The sequence below is a fragment of the Hypanus sabinus genome, chromosome 7, assembly GCF_030144855.1.
Source record: "Hypanus sabinus isolate sHypSab1 chromosome 7, sHypSab1.hap1, whole genome shotgun sequence".
In the NCBI taxonomy this organism is placed as follows: domain Eukaryota; kingdom Metazoa; phylum Chordata; class Chondrichthyes; order Myliobatiformes; family Dasyatidae; genus Hypanus; species Hypanus sabinus.
Window position 1 is genome coordinate 30,210,618 of NC_082712.1, and position 18,765 is coordinate 30,229,382.

Below are 18,765 nucleotides of genomic sequence, written 5' to 3' on the forward strand. Positions count from 1 at the left end.
CCTTCATTCATGTGTTTTTTCTTTTGAGGAGGTTTACCATACTATCTGTAGTACATTTGATTAGATTAATAGCACTAGTTTCGGCAAATCACGAAGTAAATGCCCAGTAATATAACTATTTACTATACTGCTGTGCATATCTCTGACTGACCACTTAACCTCTGTTGAACTCAGACATTGCAGTTAAGGTGCCTTTGCGGTGTCAGCGTAAAGTGGTTTCAGCTTACGACAGGTGTGTGGTTGTAGTGCAAGTACAGCCTGAGTCTGGAGTCAGTTCATGACCTTACTGATAGGGATCGAGACTCTGCAGAGCTGAGAAATGTCCCTCTGCTTCAACTCAGTGTCAATTCCAGCCTTCAGTCCCAATTTGCACGATGCACATTTAATGCTTTGCAAAGTGGAAACCGGTTCTCACTGTAGTTCAGTTCATGGCACAGTGATTGTAGACCAAGCATATTCTTAGAGATCTCAAGTCAACAGTTAAAAGTGGTTTTCAGTTTTATTCTGGACAACATGCAGTTCATACCATAAGGCCATAAGATTATAGCACACATCCTTTCTGTATTCATTTGATGAAAATAACTTCAGGATTTTCATTATCTTTGTAAGGATTTGATGTATGAGCATCATAGGGGAACTTTGTGCATTTGCAACTAGCAGAAGGAAGTAGCTCTCAAACCACTTCTATTCTCACTGCACAGTTAACTGCTGGAAATTTGAAGAAAACAACTTGTGGATGCTAATTTGCACCTTCTGTACTGAGAAATGTTAATCCTATGTTCAATAAATCTTCTTGAAAGTGGGCTAGAGAGCAGAAATCAACTCTGAGGAGACTGTAGCATGGGACTCCGTACTAAGCCATTGAAATGCCTTGTGACACAACTCTAGTTTGTTATTTCAACTTGCTGATTCTAGATAAACACTGAATTCCATCACATGTATTGCATCAGTGCTAATGATAAGTACTGGCAAGCTATGATTTTGTTAGTAAAATGGCTAGAGTTTTTGAATTGCATACACAAACAAAACCGTTACTTGAGTTTGAGTTGACCTAATTTCACAATGAAAAGCCTAAAACTGGACCGAAGTTAATTCAAGAGTGTGAGAATCTGGTTTCAGGAAAGTGGTGAGCTTGGCTTGACTGAATTATCCTTCTTTGGTATTTGGGCTTCTCCAGTGTTTCTGGGAGCAAGTGCCAAGTATTTTCAAAGGAAGTGGCAAATATAATTGATGGCTTTGGCAGATGCAGGAAACCTATATTTGTTTTTAGCCGCTGTTGCTATAGTGGTCACATAGGAATGTTTTTAGAAAACCCCTAGAATTTTACCCACATGCTCGAATTGATCTGAAGTAATACTACACATAAGTGCTTTATTCATGGCATGTGTGCTTGCTTGCTGAAAATATTAAAATTTGGAATCTGGATAGCACAATAATTTTCAATTACATTTCCTTTAATAATTACATGCCATTAAAAAAGAATACATTCTGACCATATTTCTGCTTGGAAAAAATGTACATGTAATACTCAGCAGGGGAAAACGTATACAAAGGGCTCTATTTTTCTCTTTTGATTGCTTTCATAAGTTCTGAAAAAAAAGTTCAGCTCAGTGTCACCCAGCATTTGCACTTCACGTGCATGTCTGGCCCAGGTTAACATTCAAATTAAAGCATAATGAGGAAGTGGTAGACCACAGCCTCAGCTAGTGGTGTGGACTTCTTGCCCATGGGACTAAATATACGCGGAGTTCTTCTTATTGGTAGATATTTTAACCACACATGTAGAATCATGAAATCGTGGACTTGTCAGAGCATTGGAGGCAAATGTTTGGGCCATTGTGTCTTAGCTGGTTCCTAGAAGAGCTGTCCTGTCAATCATGTTCTCTTTCCTCATACTCGCAAAAGTTTCTCTTTCTCAAGTGCCTGTCCGGTTCCATTCTGAAGACACTGATTGTTATGTGTGGATAACTATTGTCCTGTTCGGGTTAGAGTCTGGAAGGAGCAAATCGTGCACCCATGGGCTGTGCCTGTTTTATGGAGGAGTGTTCAGCTCGGGGTTAGCAGATGGTTATTTTCAGCTATCTCATCAGTGCACCTCCCCACCCCATTTTGATCCGCTGCCCTAACTCCCGCGAACCATCACCATTATAGAGCAATGAAAAATAAAACCAGATGTTACAGCAGACACAAATGACAAATTTGCCTCTTGATCCAGGATGGGATCAGACAGCACAGTGCCCAAATGCAAAACAAATGAACTCAGACTGTTTATTTTCAGTTTTAACCTCTGATTCCAACCATCATCAACTAGTACCATACCGAGCCATGTGAAAGCTGAGCTCTAAGACTATAGGTTTAATTGCTTCACGTAGTATTACTGAACAACACACCAAGTCCAACAGTTGACAGGTTTACCTAATGATCAATATTCTTGCTCTAAAAATATTAATGTACTCTGGCTTAGCCAAGTAATCGTTCTTTCCTTTCCTTAAGGAAGTTGCTTTCTTCGCAGGAAACCTATAGGAAGTGATCATGTTTAAAAAACCTGCTGTGATTTAAGATAAATATGTTCTTTGTCACACATCAAGTAGTACGTGGGAGGACCCTGAAGAGAGTAAGTCGTTTTCTGTTTGTGCAATTATTTTTAGCTTTTATTTCTTTTAATGTATTTTAGAATCCTTTTACATTGAAACTGTGTTGGAAAGACAAGACTGTTGTTCATTCATGAATGATTAAGTCAGCTGGTGAACTTGATAAGGCAGGTAACAGAATGCAAGCTGTCAGGCACCATTAATCTATGAAGTATCTGCAGAGCACTAAATATCCTAGAGCTAGTCTGTAGATATAAAGGTGAACTACACTCGGGATGGTAATAATGTTGTACATGGCTTGCTATACTTAAGGCTTGAAAATTCGCGGATTGATGGATATTATCTATTGTAATGTTACTGACAAAGCTGTATTGATTTATGACCTACCAAAGGATAGTTGGTGACAAATGCATTTGAAAATCAGAATGTGTGTTGCTGATGATGGACATTAATCTCAGTTGAAAGCATTGCTCAATATAAGCTTTCTTCATTACAGTGTATTTTTAGTGTCATTAAGTCTCAAGGTGGTCTTCTCAAAATAATTAATCTCAAAAGTGGGACGCTTTGCTGTGTTAAAGTTTCTATACCACAGGTTGCTGTTCTTGTAATTATTTAATGCTTCTGCAATGAACCAGAAATTATCTAGAATCATTGTATCCCAAGATACTCGTCCTCCTTCTCTCTTTTTTCATTCCCCATTCTGGCTCTCCTGTTACCCTTCTCTTCCCCTCACCTGCCTATCACCTCCCTTTGGTGCCCGTCTTCCTTCCCTTTCTCCCATGGTCACTCTTATTAGATTCCTTCTTTAGCCCTTTACCTTTTCCACTTATCCCCTCCCAGCTTCTAGGTTTATTAAAACCCCTCCCCCACCCACTCACCTTTCTCCACACTTGGCATCATCTATCACCTGCCAGCTTGTATTCTATTCCCCCCCCCCACAGCTTGTACTCCATTCCACCCCTAGCTTGTACTCTATCCCCCCCCCCCTCCAACCCACTCTTAGTGTGGCTTCTTCCCTCTTCCTTTCCAGTCCTGATGAAGGGCTTAACCCAAAATATCACTTTTTATTCCCTTCCATTGATGCTGCATGATCTGCTGAGTCCCTCTAGCTTTTAATGTGTGTTTGTCTGGATTTACAGCATCTGCAGAATCCCTTGTGTTTATATCCAGGCCTAGCACTTTACGTTGGTGTGTGGCCTGTTTATTCAATAGGCTATCAAATAACTCAACTACCTAATGTACTTTTAGAATTAGTGGCATTTCTCAGCAAACAAGCTGAGACCTGAAGCGATGTGTGGATGAGAGCAGCTAGCTGCTACTTCCAAGATTGTCTTCTTCAAATTGTGTTCTGCCAATTTCCATAGCTGTCCTTCAACTTAGTTGCATAACTTTGGGAAAGATCAGCAGGCACCATTCAGGACACGCAAAATGCTGGAGGAACTCAGCTGGCCAGGCAGTGTCTATGGAAAAGAGTTAACAGACTATGTTTTGGGCCGAGAACCTTCAACAAAATAAAAATTGAGAAGTCAGAATAAGAAGGTGGGGGCAGCGAAGGGAGAAATACAAGGTAGTAGGTGATAAGTGAAACCAGGAGAGGGGGAGGAGTGAAGTAAAGAGCTGGGAAGTCGATTGGTGAAAGAGATAAAGGGCTGGGGAAGGGGGAATCTGACAGGAGAGGGTAGAAGGCCATGGAAGAAAGGGAAAATTTGAGCACCAGAGGGAGGTGATCAGAAGGTAAGGAGATAAGATGAGAGAGGGAAATGGGAATGGGGAATGGTGAAGGTGGGGCATTACCTGGTTTGAGAAATTGATGTTCTTGCCATCAGGTTTGAGGCTACCCAGACAGAAAATAAGGTGTTGCTCCTCCATCCTAAGTGTGGCCTCATTGCGGCACTGGAGGAGGCCATGGACTGACATGTTGGAATGGGAATGGGAAGTGGAATTAAAGTGGGATAATGGGAATGGGAAGACCTGATAAGGGTCTCGGCTCGAAGCGTTGTCTGTTTATGGTTTTCCATGGATGCTGCCTGGCCGGCTGAGACCTCCAACATATTGAGCATGTTGCTTGAATTTCCGGCCTCTTCAGATTTCCTCTTGTTTGTGGAAGCACCATTCTACAGCTGCTTATTCAAAGTTTCCACTGATTGTTGGAAATACATATGTAGTTGAAATCTCCATGATTGAATTATCAATGTAAGATTTTTTTTGGGATCTTGGAACCTATTTATAAGTTGTGATAGAGCACATCAGCCCTTTGGCCTGCCTAGTCCATGCTAAACTGTTATCCTTCCTAGACCCGTCGACCCACGCCTGGATCTTAGCACTCCATACCCCTCCCATCAATGTACCAATCCAAACCTCTTAAATATTGCAATCGAATCCTCATTCACTGTTTCCACTGGGAGCTCATTCCATATTTGCACCATCCTCTGAGTGAAGTTCCCCTTCAGTTTATCATTAAATATTTCACCGTTCACCCTTAACCTATGACCTCTAGTTCTAGCCTCACCCAACTTAAGTGGAAAGAACTTGCTTGCATTCATTGTCTACATACCCCTCATAATTTTGTATACCTCTATCAAATCTCCCCGCATTCTCCTACATACATATATTGTCCCTCCCTCATTGCAGCAGGTGGTAGTGAGCCAGTCCTTCTGGTGAAGGTACACTCAATGTGTTCTTGGGTACAAAGGACCTGAATTCCTGAATTTTCAAAGAAATGGGATTGAATGCAGTTAACTCCCCTTTCTTGGAAAATGAAACCTCTAAGAACTACCTCAGAAGTTCAGGATTGTTGGTTATTGACTGACACTGTATTGTCAGCAGCGATAATATTCAAATATATTAAAACACAACAATGATAGTCTTTCACATAAAATGCTGAAGGGACTCAGCAGGCCAGGCAGCATCTATGGAAAAGAGTACAGTCAACATTTCAAGCCGAGACCCTTCATCAGGACAGGACAATAATTGTAGTTGTTCAGTAGGCTAACTCAAAACTGGTGATGAATCAGCATATAGGAGGGAGCTAAAAAATCTGACTGAGACATACCACAACAATTACTTCTTACTCAATGTCCGCAAGACCAACGAGATGATTGTTGACTTCAGAAGGAGAAAACCAGAGGTCCATGGGCCAGTCCTCATCTGAGGATCAGAGATGGAAAGGGTCAGCAACTTAAATTCCTCAATGTTATTATTTTGGAGGACCTATAAATGCACAGCAGTGCCTCTGCATTGATTTGGCATGACATCTAAAACTCTGACAAACTTTTATTGATGTGTAGTGGAGAGTATATTGACTGACTGCATCACAGCCTGGTTTGGAAACACCAATGCCCTTGAAGGGAAAAAGTAGTAGATATGGCCTGGTCTATCATCTACATGAAATGTTGTAGCAAAGCAGCATCCATCATCAGGGACCCCTACCACCCAGGACGTGCTCCCTTCTTGCTGCAACCATCAGAAAGAAGGCACAGCAGCCTGGGACAGACATCACTAGGTTCAGGAACAGTTATCACCCTTCAACCATCAGTGCTGCTGAACCAAAGAGGATAACTTCACTCAGCTTTATCATTGAAATGTTCCCAAAACCTATGGACTCACTTTCAAGACTCTTCATCTCATGTTCTCAATATTTATTGCTTATTTATTTTTTATTATAGAAACATAGAAAACCTATAGCACAACCTACAGGCCCTTTGGCCCACAAAGTTGTGCCGAACATGTCCCTACCTTAGAAATTACTAGGCTTACCTATAGCCCTCTATTTTTCTAAGTTCCGTGTATCTATCCAAAAGTCTCTTAAAAGACCCTATCATATCTGCCTCCACCACCGTTGCTGGCAGCCTATTCCATGCACTCACCACTCTCTGAGTAAAAAACTTACCCCTGACATCTCCTTTGTAGCTACTCCCCAGCACCTTAATCCTGTGTCCTCTTGTGCCAACCATTTCAGACCTGGGAAAAAGCCTCTGACTATCTACACAATCAATGCCACTCATCATCTTATATACTTCTATTAGGTCACCTTTCATCCTCTGTCGCTCCAAGGAGAAAAGGCCAAGTTCACTCAACCTTATCTCATAAGGTATGCTCCCCAGTCCAGGCAACATCCTTGTAAAATTATTAATTCTTCCTTTTTGTTTTACAGTTTGTTGTCTTTTGCACACTGGCTGAAAACCCCAAGTTGTTGCAGTCTTTCAATGGTTATTATTCTATTATGGAGTTACTGAATCTCAGGGTTGTATATGGTGACATATGAGTACTTTGATAATAAACTTATTTTGAACTTGTAGAGTGGGCTGTTCATCATCTGTCACCAAGACAGATGCTTTCATGGCAGATTATCAAAGAGGTTTTAACATGTATCCTGAAGGATGGATATAGAGTAATTTAGTAAGAAAGTAAACCTTTTGGTTCACCAGTCTACACCAACCATGAAGCAATCCTCTACGCAAATGTTATTCCCATTAGTTTCCCTTCAACACCACCTTATGTTCCTGCAGTCCAATACACTGGAGCAATTTACAGTAGTCACTTACCTTCAGTGGTCACTTTATTAGGTACCCCTGCTCATTAATGCAAACATCTAATCAGCCAATCACATGGCAGCAACTCAATGCACACGAGCATGAAACAGTTGTTCAGTTGTTGCTCAGACCAAACGTCGGAATAGGGAAGAAATGTGATCCGAGTGACTTTGACCGTGGAATGATTTTTGGTGCCATACAGGGTGCTTTCACAGAAACTGCTGGTTTCCTGGAATTTTCATACGCAGCAGTGCAAAAGCAACAACAAAAAAAATCCAGTGAGTGTCGGTTCTGCGGTTGAAAACACAATGTTTGTGAGAGATATCAGAAAAGAGAATGGACAGACGTGTTCACAGGAAGGTGACAGTAATTGAAATAACCTCATACTACAACAGAGATGTGTAGAAGAGCATCAATGAATGCTCAACATAGTGATCCTTGAGCTACAGCAGCAGAAGACCATGAACATACACCCAGTGGCCATTTTATTAGGTACAGGAGGAACCTCATCATGTGGCCACTGAGCGCACCTTTCCAATGTTGTAGTATAAGAGACCGACTTGAAGAGGAATGATACTGCTTTGGTCCAATACAGAGAAAAGTAAGACTGCACAGATGGATGGAATTAGAGGTTTATAGTATGTGCTGAACAAAGTTGTAGGTACTGAAATATATAACAGACATTAAATACATATTCCTTCCTCTCTTTATTAATTTTTTATGAAAGGCTAGTCAGAAGTAAAAAGAAGCTCTTTCTTTATTCTATCCTTAAACACTTACCTTAAAGCTAGCTGACACAAAGTTAGTCTGGGATATGAGAGACAATAGGTTTGTTTAGAGTGAGAAAGTGTGAAGTATGAGTTAAATATGAGGCTTCCACTGAATATGAATGAACTATTGAATTATAGAATAGAAGCAAGGCACATACTGAGGGGTGTGCAGCTTCTCAAACAAAAACAAGGAAGATTTGAAACATCCAGCTGGCCAGGCACTGTCTGAGGAGAGAAAAATGGAGTTGATGTTTCAGATCTGATTAAAAAGTCTTCAACCTGAAACACTGACTCAGTTTCTCTCCGCATACATGCTATATGACTTGCTGAGTGTTTCCATCTTTTTGCTTTGCTTTAGATTTTCACTATCACCTGTCTTTTGATCTTTGAACCCAGGTTTTAAGGTTTTCTTAGAACCAGAATGGCTGTACTAAATCAGTTTTTAGTAGCTTCCTGGTGTTGATGGGATTGGATTTTGCCAATTTAATACCATTGGCTGTTATTGGGAACTGGTGATCTTTTCAAATATTTGGGCCCAGAACTCTTCACTGAGGAACTCCTACAGTAAAGTCCTGGAATTGAGTTAATTGATCCCCAATAATTATAACCACCATCCTGCTGTATTAGATAAAGCCCTCAGCACTGCAGTGATTTATCATTCATTCCCATTTATTAATTAGAACTGCTTAGTGGCAAGCCTAGTTAAATGTTGAGTTGAATTGAATGGATATCAGGGTCACCTCATCTCTGGTCATGAGTCTGTGTTTGAACCGAGGTTATAATGAGATCTGGAGCGAGTGGATAGAAACATGGAAGCATAGAAAACCTACAGCACAGTACAGACCCTTCAGCCCACAAAGCTGTGCCAAATATGTTCTTGCCTGAGAAATTATATAGGGTTACCCGTAGCCCTCTATTTTTCTGAGCTCCATATACATGTCCAGGAGTCTCTTAAAACACCCTATCGTGTCCACCTCCACCACCGTCGCTGGCAGCCCATTCTACACACTCTCTGCGTAAAAAAAACTTACCCTTGATATCTCCTCTGTACCTACTTCCAAGCACCTTAAAACTGTGACCTCTATGCTGGCCATTTCAGCGCTGGGGAAAAGCCTCTGAGTATCCACACAATCAATGTCACTTATCACCTTATACACCTCTATCAGGTCACCTCTCATCCTCTGTTGCTCCAAGGAAAAAAGGCTGAGTTCATTCAACCTATTCTCATAAGGCATGCTCCCCAGTCCAGGCAACGTAAATCTCCTCTGCACCCTTTCTATGGTTTCCACATCCTTCCTATGGTGAGGCGACCAGAACTGAACACAGTACTCCAAGTGGCGTCTGACCAGGGTCCTATATAGCTATATCATTAACTCTCGGCTCCAAAACTTAATCCCATGAATGATGAAAGCAAATGCACCGTATGCTTTCTTAATCACAGAGTCAACCTGCGCAGCAGCCTTGAGTGTCCTATGGACTTGGACCCCAAGATCCCTCTGATCCTCCACACTGCCAAGAGTCTTACCATTAATATTATATTCTGTCATCATATTTGACCTTCCAAAATGAACCACCTCACACTTACCTGGGTTTAATTCCACCTGCCACTTCTCAGCCCATTTTTGCATCCTATCAATGTCCTGCTGTAACCTCTGACAGCCCTCCACACTATCCACAACACCTCCAACCTTTGTGTTACCAGCAAATTTACTAACCCATACCTCCACTTCTTCATCCAGGTTATTATATGTTCTAAACTAAGTATCATGGAATAAGCCTCTTGTATATGACCTTATTGGTACTCTTCCTGGCACCCTTATTGGAATAAAACTACAGTGGTAGGAATTTATTTACAAAAATTTTGCAATATCAATACTGAAATAAGGAAAGAAGTACCAAGAATAAATTGCATGTCAGAAAACTGCCCACTTCCAGAGTGAAATACTACTGGGACCATTTTTAGTTTAAGTTGCACCTCTATGAAAATTTGACCAGTCCCTTCCCATTGTAGCTCACTTTTGCACAGTTTCTCAAATGGCAATCCCTATTTCTAGGTCTGCTGGCCCTCTCTTCCCTTGAGATGGCTCATACTTAGATTTGTGGTCATACGGTAGACCCATTGCATTGGGCAATGGTAACTAATGAATTTTGTTCCTGTGGGCCCATGGTTATTGACTAAGCATGCATTTGCCCTGTACTAACTTAAACTGAATTTCTGTACAAGAGATGCCATCTTTCCCACTGCTGACATTTTCCTCATGTAGAGTCTGCAACTGTTTTGTGCTAATTGGTAATGATTGATTGCTTTAGTTTGTCAGTAACTCCATCAGTTATATCATGCAACCAACAGACGGTATACACACTAAGCATGTTGGGCTGTATTCTTGTATTTTGCCTCATATTTCTAATCTACAGTCCATAGCTGAGGTTAAATTCTCTTAAGTATGATATATTAATCAAATATAAAGCACATTGTGGAGGAATTTAGTGTTTCTGCTGCTATTGATTGCTCAAAGCTCCATTCCAGGTGCACTATAAATTTGAATTTTATCCAGAACATTTTTCTTGTACTATATTGCTCTCATCCACATGCTGAAAGCCAATTTTCTTTTTTATATATAATCGAGATTGAACATTATTCCAATGGTAATTCAGAATTCAGTGTAAAATCACACTAATGATGTTTTCATCTTTTCCATCTTATTTTTGGATTCTCTTGCTTAGCTCAGTTATATATTGTACAATCCCAGGTTTTTATGGAGTTTATTTCTCACATTGATCTTTTTTGTTTAAACGGTAGTGTTCTGATATTTGTTCTAAATTTGATTTCAAGAAAGATAGTTGAAGAGTAATTGACACAGCAGGGCTACATTGAAGGAATGCCCCATGAATAGTTAGCAAATGCTGGAACAAAAGATTTCACTGACATGCAGTACTGTGCAAACGTCTTTTATATATATATATAAAAATATAAAAGCTAGGATGCCTGTACTTTTGCACAGTAATGTATTTTTCAATGTGGAGCGGAGAGCGAGTTTGTAAAATCTGGTGGGAGCAAAGAGTGTTTGGAATGGCAAAGATGGAGAACCATGGGAAAAGTGTGGGACAGGTGGCAGAGAAGGAGAGCCAGGGCTGGGGAGTGGCGCAAGTGCAGGCGCACCCAGCACTGAGACACCAGGCAAGGTCATTCAATTCCAAACAATTGGTTTATAGATCCATTACAGAATGTCTCTCCGGTGCCTCCCGCTCCCTCCCTCTCTGTTACCCTTTTCCCAACCATGATCCCCCTTCTCCCTGTCCCCATTCCACTATTGTCCACAACAGAATCAGGTTTATCATCAGTCACATATGTCATTTTTCTTTCACAGTAGCAGTTCAGTGCAAAAAAATTAGGAAAGGACTGTGCAAATGTACTACTATTGAATACAGAAGAAAGGAGGTTATGCTGCAATTTTGCAAATCTTTGTTAGACCCTAGGTAGAGAAGTGCATGCAGTTCTGGTCACCAAAGTATAAGAATGTGATAGTGCTGGAGAGGGAGCAGAAGAAATTCTTCAGTAATGGGAAGAGACTGGAAAAGTTGTATCTGATCCCTCTGGAATGGAGAACGTATATAAAACTGTGAGGGATATACATGCAGGAAACCTTACAGAGGTGGGTAAAACCAGAGGACATACATTTGATTTAGTTTTAGGGGGAAGGAGATTTAGAGGGGATAAGAGAGAGAATCTCTTTTGCTCAGAGTAGTAAGTACCCGGAATACACTGCCTGAGAGAATGGCTGAAGGAGGGTTGCTGACAACATTTAAGAGGAGTGTGGGTGAACACGTGAATCACCGAGGCATAGAAGGTTAATGGGCCAAGTGCTGAGAGATGGGATCGATATAGAAGGATGCCTACTGGTTAGTGTGGATGGAATGACCTGCTTCAATGTTGTACAGCTCTGCAACTCGATACATATGCTGCGGGCTACAAATAATTTCTGTTTGGAAATCATAAAGTGTTTGCCGTTCAAATCACACCAACCTTAAAATTTAAAATTTTATTTAAAATTGATCAGGCCTGACCAAGGCGTCAGGCTGAACAATACATTATCCCACCCCACCATACCTCCTCACCACTACATACTGTACACATTATGTCATTTTATGTACATTCAATCAATCTATGTCTATAAGAGTTACTTGTACGTTGTCTTTTATAGGATTGCTTTTGTATTTATATTAATTGTGTTTTTTATTGTGTTCTTTATTCTTATTGTATTTTTTAATGCTGCATCATATTCCGAGTAACAATTTGTTCTCCTTTACAGTATGACAATAAATTTTGAATCTTGAGTCTTTAATGCAATAGTTAGCCCCCACCCCCACACTTCCCCATATGCTATCTATTGAATTTTAACATGGGATTGGTTTTTTAAATATTGATTCCGTATACCATGGGAGAATGGGAAAAAAAGACTGTAACCACTTCTTTGAATTCTGTTCAGAGTAGAAAACATTAGGCCTAAAATTTGTTTGTATAACAGATTGTGCAGCAAATTGTAGAATTATCGTTTGGACATGCTGCAGAAAGCTTAGCCAGTGAAGTTGTTGAATCTACATGCTTTAGTACTCTTCTGCTCAAGGCTGAAGGATTAAGAAAAATAATGCTTGTTTCCAAGGGCAACAGGGCATTTACACAGTCAGTCTCATTGTGCAATTCTGAGCCCAGGAATGCTTCTGAGTACTAAATTATCAAAATATAATTCAAGGCTTCTTGGAATAAGGAGTTTATAAAGTCTTTAATATGATGGAGGTATGATCTCCCCCTCCCCCAACAGTTCTTTTCCCTTTCACTGCGTGTAACATATAGTCTATACCCCATGCTTGGACTGCCAATTTAATTAGTCATGGAATTTAACAGCACTGAAGGAAGCATTCAGCCCTTTACTACTGGCTCTCAGGAGGTTCAGCCCACTTACTTCCCTTTCCCACTCTTTTTCATATTCCTTTTAAGTATTATTATTTCAAATAGTTATCCACTTCCCTTTGAAAAGTAATATATTTCTGCTTTCACTGCAAGGAGTGCCTTGCATTTTAATTGATGAAAGGACAGGTTAATGAAAGAAGAATGGTATAATAATTTAAATGTAGTTTATACTGTGACAAAATCCTATGATAAAAGACAAAATCCATCTTTTGCTTCAGTTAACATAATTTGTATTTTTATAATTATTCAATTTATTTCTGTATAAAAGACACGAGAACAAATGTTTGGGTTTTATAAGGCACAATTTACAAACCAAGGAGAGCTTGAAAGGAGAATAATTTCAAATCTTAATATAACTTAAGGAATTTCCAAGCACCTTTTACCTAAATACATATCAAAAATCTATTCATGGTTATACGAGGGGTGATTGATAAGTTCGTGACCTAAGGTGGAAGGAGATGAGTTATACAGCTCATGTTACATGCACATGCAGGTCAACTTTCAGTGATTATGCAGAAAGTTGGAAGTTAACAGCTCATCTCCTTCTACCTTAGGCCACAAACATATCTATCACCCTTCATAATGTAAGAATAACTTCATAAAGTAAAACGTTGGATAATCTACCTTCTAGCACTGTGGTTCAATTCTAGCTGAGCACATAAGTATTCAAGAGAAATATGCAGTCTTTTATTCTCCGCATTCAGAAAACGTGTATAAAGGACAACTGAAAAAATTCAAGAAAAATTAACAAGGCGAGTACAAGAACTAAGAGTGGAAGAATAATGACTGATTAGACTGTGGTACTATCTTTAGAAAATAAAATAATCAGAAATTACCTCTTAGAGATGTTTCATATATGAGTTTTCCAGAATGTTTTCATCCTAAGTCAGAACTAGGCCCCATAAATGGAAGATATTAGCTAATAAATCCATTGTCCAGAGAAATTACTGGGAATATAGTTAGAACCTGGAACTTGTTTCCATGTGGAGAGGTTGAGACATAATAAAAGTAAACTGGAAATAAGGGAAGAAGGTGTAAATGGAAGATATGAAAGATTGGATGAAGCTTAACTGGAGTAGAATGTCATGGCACTGAACTGTTGGATCAAGCAGCTTATTCATAGTCTGTAAGATTTTATGTAATTATTTGCCCAAAACTTAAGAAATAGAAGCATATATAGGCTATATATGGGCTAAATATTCTACTACTCCATGAATCCATAACTGATTACTTACCTCAGACCCACTTTCCTGCACTAATGCTATGTGTCTTGATTTTCTTTGTATCTATCTATCTATCAGTCTCTGCCTGTCACTCATTCTTTGGAGTACCCTTCTGTTTTCGTGGATGTCTGTGAAGAACAAGACTTTCTGGTTGTATATTGTATACATTCTCTGATATTAAAAGAAACTAGTGAAGTATTGAGTGCATTGAGGGCCTCCTCATCCCTCTGAAATAGAAAAGTTCAATTATTCACTATTCTGTTGATGAAGAAGATTCTCTCCATTCCACCCTGATTAGTCACTTTCTCATTTTCAGACCATGACCCCTGGCTCTAGACATCTCAGCTCGAAGAAACTTCGTGAGATTCATTGAAATGACCTCTCATTCCCTACCTCAAATGGTATATAATCCAATTATGTTTAACCTCTTCTCATATGACAAACCCACCAACCCAAGATCAGTCTGGCAAATTTTCATGCACGCTCTCTGTTGTATAAACTTTGGATTTAGAAGTACAATTAGTAGACCTATTTAAATTACAGCTATCAATCCAGATCTGAGCATGCTTTTTTTTTGTATATTTTTGACCAAGGTAGTTGTCTGCAGTGCAGAGCAAAAATTCCTTTCATTCGATACCTGATGTGGAATTAGTTGCAGACCTTGAAAATTATCAGTAGACTGGATACATCCCCAGTGATTTTTAAGGGAAAATAAATGAAATGCCTTTGTTTTCTTAGTAAGTTAACACCAAGCAGGACCTCTGCTTTATTATTGGTTTTCAACTGTTTAATCAGATAGAATAAGCTTTGCACAGGCAATGACCTCATCAAGGCAGCTTGCACAGAGCAGCAACCCCCACAATGCAGTGTGTTGGCAGAAAACTCGTTTAACAACACACTAAATGTTGGTATAGCCATGTGGGCAGATTGATCTCTCAGATCTCAAGCTGATGTGGTTATAGACCAGAGATCAATCAGAAAATTCATTGCAAAATAAAGAAAAAAGATTTTCCTTCTACTGTTTGCTTTTTACTGTGGAACACTGCAGTTGCCTGATTTTGTTTGAATGTTAGATGCCCAAAGGATCTTGGAAACAATAAGTAAATCAGGCAACATCTATGCATAAAGGTCTTATAAAGTTTCAGGTTGAAGATCCTTCATCTTTTATGTTCCACCTACGTGTGAGATATAGTCTCCATATGTCCTTTTGCCAATGTACTTTATTGCCAAAATGTGCTACAGTTTCAAAAGCCAAGAAAGTCATTCAGGGATACTTTGGAAAGAATGAGTCTTTTGTCTTTAGTAAAGTTGTATATTTTATAAAAATCCAGTAAGTTTTCCTATGTTATAGATACACTTCAGAGGAAAATAGTTTCATGGCCCTTAAAGTGTTTTGGGAGATCATAAAGTCATAAAAGTTGCAAGAGAAATACACATCTTTCTTTTAAAAGAGTAAGAGAGAAATGAAGGCTACAAAGAACCAGTTTCTTTAATCCAAAGTAGCTCGAAGTTCTTTCCTAATCAAAGATATAGTACAAAGTGCAATGCAGTAATTGTCATTTGTTTGGAGTTACTACAGAAATTTGATCTGACATTTCTTGGCAGCCACCACGTTTGTATTTGACAGTTCTTTTGAAGATGAGGATGTGGGTGGGTGGGTCTGTGTGTGATGGTTTATTTCACCCTCCAGAGAATCAGTGGGACCTCAATGTGGACTGTGTTGGGCTGAGGAATAATTATTGTGCATCATTCTTGGAACAAACCAGTTTTACTAGCATAGTGCAACACTGAGTTCCCAAGCAGATGGATTTTGTTAGATTGGCATGGTCTGCACAGATATCATTGGCTGAAGGGAATGTTCCTGTGTTGTACGTCCTTCCACAAATGAAACTGAGGTTGCCTGACTGGATCAATATGTGGATAGTTGATGAGGTGGTGCCCTCATTTTACCATTTACCAGGTGTTACTGATGGATGGAATTAAGTTTCTCATTAACATCCTTTTCCATTTTATACAGTCATGAACCAGGGATTCCCAGGAGTCAGTGGGAATGTTCCATTCTTCAAATAGGCTCTGCATCTTTATCTGTGTTTAGCTGGTAAAGTCCTCCTGTGGCTATTCAGAATAAAATGTTTCAAGACTCTCATGACAGCAATAGTCAATGTTGCTATATTGCTGGGATTTTGGTCTGGGAGAAGATAATGGTTCATTTTTCCTCCCAGTAGGTTTGGAGGAGTTTACAGAGATACAATTGTTGCTCTCTCACCAGTGCCTTGAGTTATAGGTAGTCCAAAATATCAGAAGCATATAAGGAGGCAAGGAACAACAACACACACAAAATGCTGTTAGAACACAGCAGGCTAGGCAGCATCTATAGGGAGAAGCGATGTCAACGTTTCAGGCTGAGACCCTTCGTCAGGACTAACCGAAAAGAAAGATAGTAAGAGATTTGAAAGTAGAGGGGGGAGGGTGAAATGCGAAATGATAGGAGAAGACCGGAGAGGGTGGGATGAAGCTAAGAGCTGGAAAGGTGATTGGCGAAAGCGATACAGTGCTAGAGAAGGGAAAGGATCATGGGACGGGAGGCCTCAGGAGAAAGAAGGGGGGGGGAGCACCAGAGGGAGATGGAGAACAGGCAAACAGCTAAATATGTCAGGGATGGAGTAAGAAGGGGAGGAGGGGCATTAACGGAAGTTAGAGAAGTCAATGTTCATGCCATCAGGTTGGAGGCTACCCAGCCGGTATATAAGGTGATGTTCCTCCAACCTGAGTTTGGATTCATTTTGACAATAGAGGAGGCCAGGGATAGACATATCAGAATGGGAATGGGACGTGGAATTAAAATGCGTAGCCACTGGGAGATCTTGCTTTTTCTGGCGGACCGAGCATAGGTGTTCAGCGAAACGGTCTCCCGTCTGCGTCGGGTCTCACCAATATATAAAAGGCCACATCGGGAGCACCAGACGCAGTATACCACACCAGCCGACTCACAGGTGAAGTGTCGCCTCACCTGGAAGGACCGTCTGGGGCCCTGAATGGTGGTGAGGGAGGAAGTGTAAGGGCAGGTGTAGCACTTGTTCCGTTTACACGGATAAGTGCCAGGAGGGAGATTGGTGGGAAGGGATGGGGGTGACGAGTGGACAAGGGAGTCGCGAAGGGAGTGATCCCTGCGAAAAGCAGAAAGGGGGGGAGGAAAAAATGTGTTTGGTAATGGGATCCCGTTGGAGGTGGCGAAAGTTATGGAGAATTATATGTTGGACCTGGAGGCTGGTGCGGTGGTAGGTAAGGACAGGGGGAACCCTATCCCGAGTGGGGTGGCAGGTGGCTGGGGTGAGGGCAGGTGTGCGGGAAATTGGAGAGATGTGTTTGAGAGCAGAGTTGATGGTGGACGAAGGGAAGCCCCTTTGCTTAAAAAAGGAAGACATCTCCTTTGTTCTTCATCTGAGAGCAGATGCGGCGGAGACAGAGGAATTGTGAGAAGGGGGTAGCCTTTTTGCAAGAGACAGGGTGGAAAGAGGAATAGTCCAGGTAGCTGTGAGAGTCTGTAGGTTTATAGCAGATAGGCCGTCTCCAGAGATGGAGACAGAAAGATCAAGAAAGGGGAGGGAGGTGTCGGAAATAGACCAGGTAAATTTGAGGGCAGGGTGAAAGTTGGAGGCAAAGTTAATGAAGTCGACGAGCTCAACACGCGTGCAAGAGGCAGCGCCAATGCAGTTGTCGATGTAGCGAAGGAAAAGAGGGGGATGGATACCGGTATAGACTTGGAGCATGGACTGTTCCACAAAGCCAACAAAAAGGCAGGCATAACTGGGACCCATACGGGTGCCCATGGCTACGCCCTTTGTTTGGAGGAAGTGGGAGGAGCCAAAGGAGAAATTATGGAGAGTAAGAACTTATTCTGCTAGACGGAGGACAGTGGTGGTAGAGGGGATTTGGTTAGGTCTGGAATCCAAAAAAAACCGAAGAGCCTCGAGACCATCTCGGTGGGGGATGGAGGTAAATAGGGACTGGACGTCCATGGTGAAAATAAGACGGGGGGGGGGCCAGGGAACTTAAAATCATTGAAAAAATTCAAAGCATGAGAAGTGTCACGAACATAGGTGGGAAGAGATTGAACAAGGGGGGGATAAAACAGTGTCCAAGTATGCGGAAAAGAGTTCGGTGGGGCAGGAGCAAGCTGAGACAATAGGTCTACCTGGACAGGCAGGTTTGTGGATCTTGGGTAGGAGGTAGAAACGGGAAGTGCGGGGTGTGGGAACTATGTGGTTTCTGGCAGTGGATGGGAGATACCCAGAGCTAATAAGGTTGGTGATGGTATTGGAGACAGTGGCCTAGTGCTCCTTAGTGGGATCATGATCAAGGGGTAAATAAGAGGTGTTATCAGAGAGTTGTCGCTGTGCCTTGGCCAGGTAGAGGTCAGTGTGCCAGAGAACAACAGCTCCCCCCCCCCATTATCAGCAGGTTTAATAGTAAGGTTGGGATTGGTGCGGAGGGAGTGGAGAGCAGAGCATTCAGAAGGAGTGAGGTTGGAATTGGAACAGGGTGTGGTGAAGTCAAGATGGTTGATGTCCCGTCGGCAATTAGCAATAAAGAGATCCAGAGCAGGCAGAAGACCAGAGTGGGGTGTCATGAAGAGGAGGAGGGTTGAAGACGGGAGAAGGGGTCATCGGTGGGGGTAGG

The 18,765-nt window shown here is 41.1% G+C and overlaps 1 protein-coding gene across 4 annotated transcripts in view; it reads left to right on the plus strand.

Annotated features, from left to right (window-relative positions):
• Positions 1-18,765, plus strand: part of LOC132396634 (storkhead-box protein 2-like) — a 322,374-nt gene that overhangs the window by 174,690 nt on the left and 128,919 nt on the right. The window lies entirely within an intron of this gene.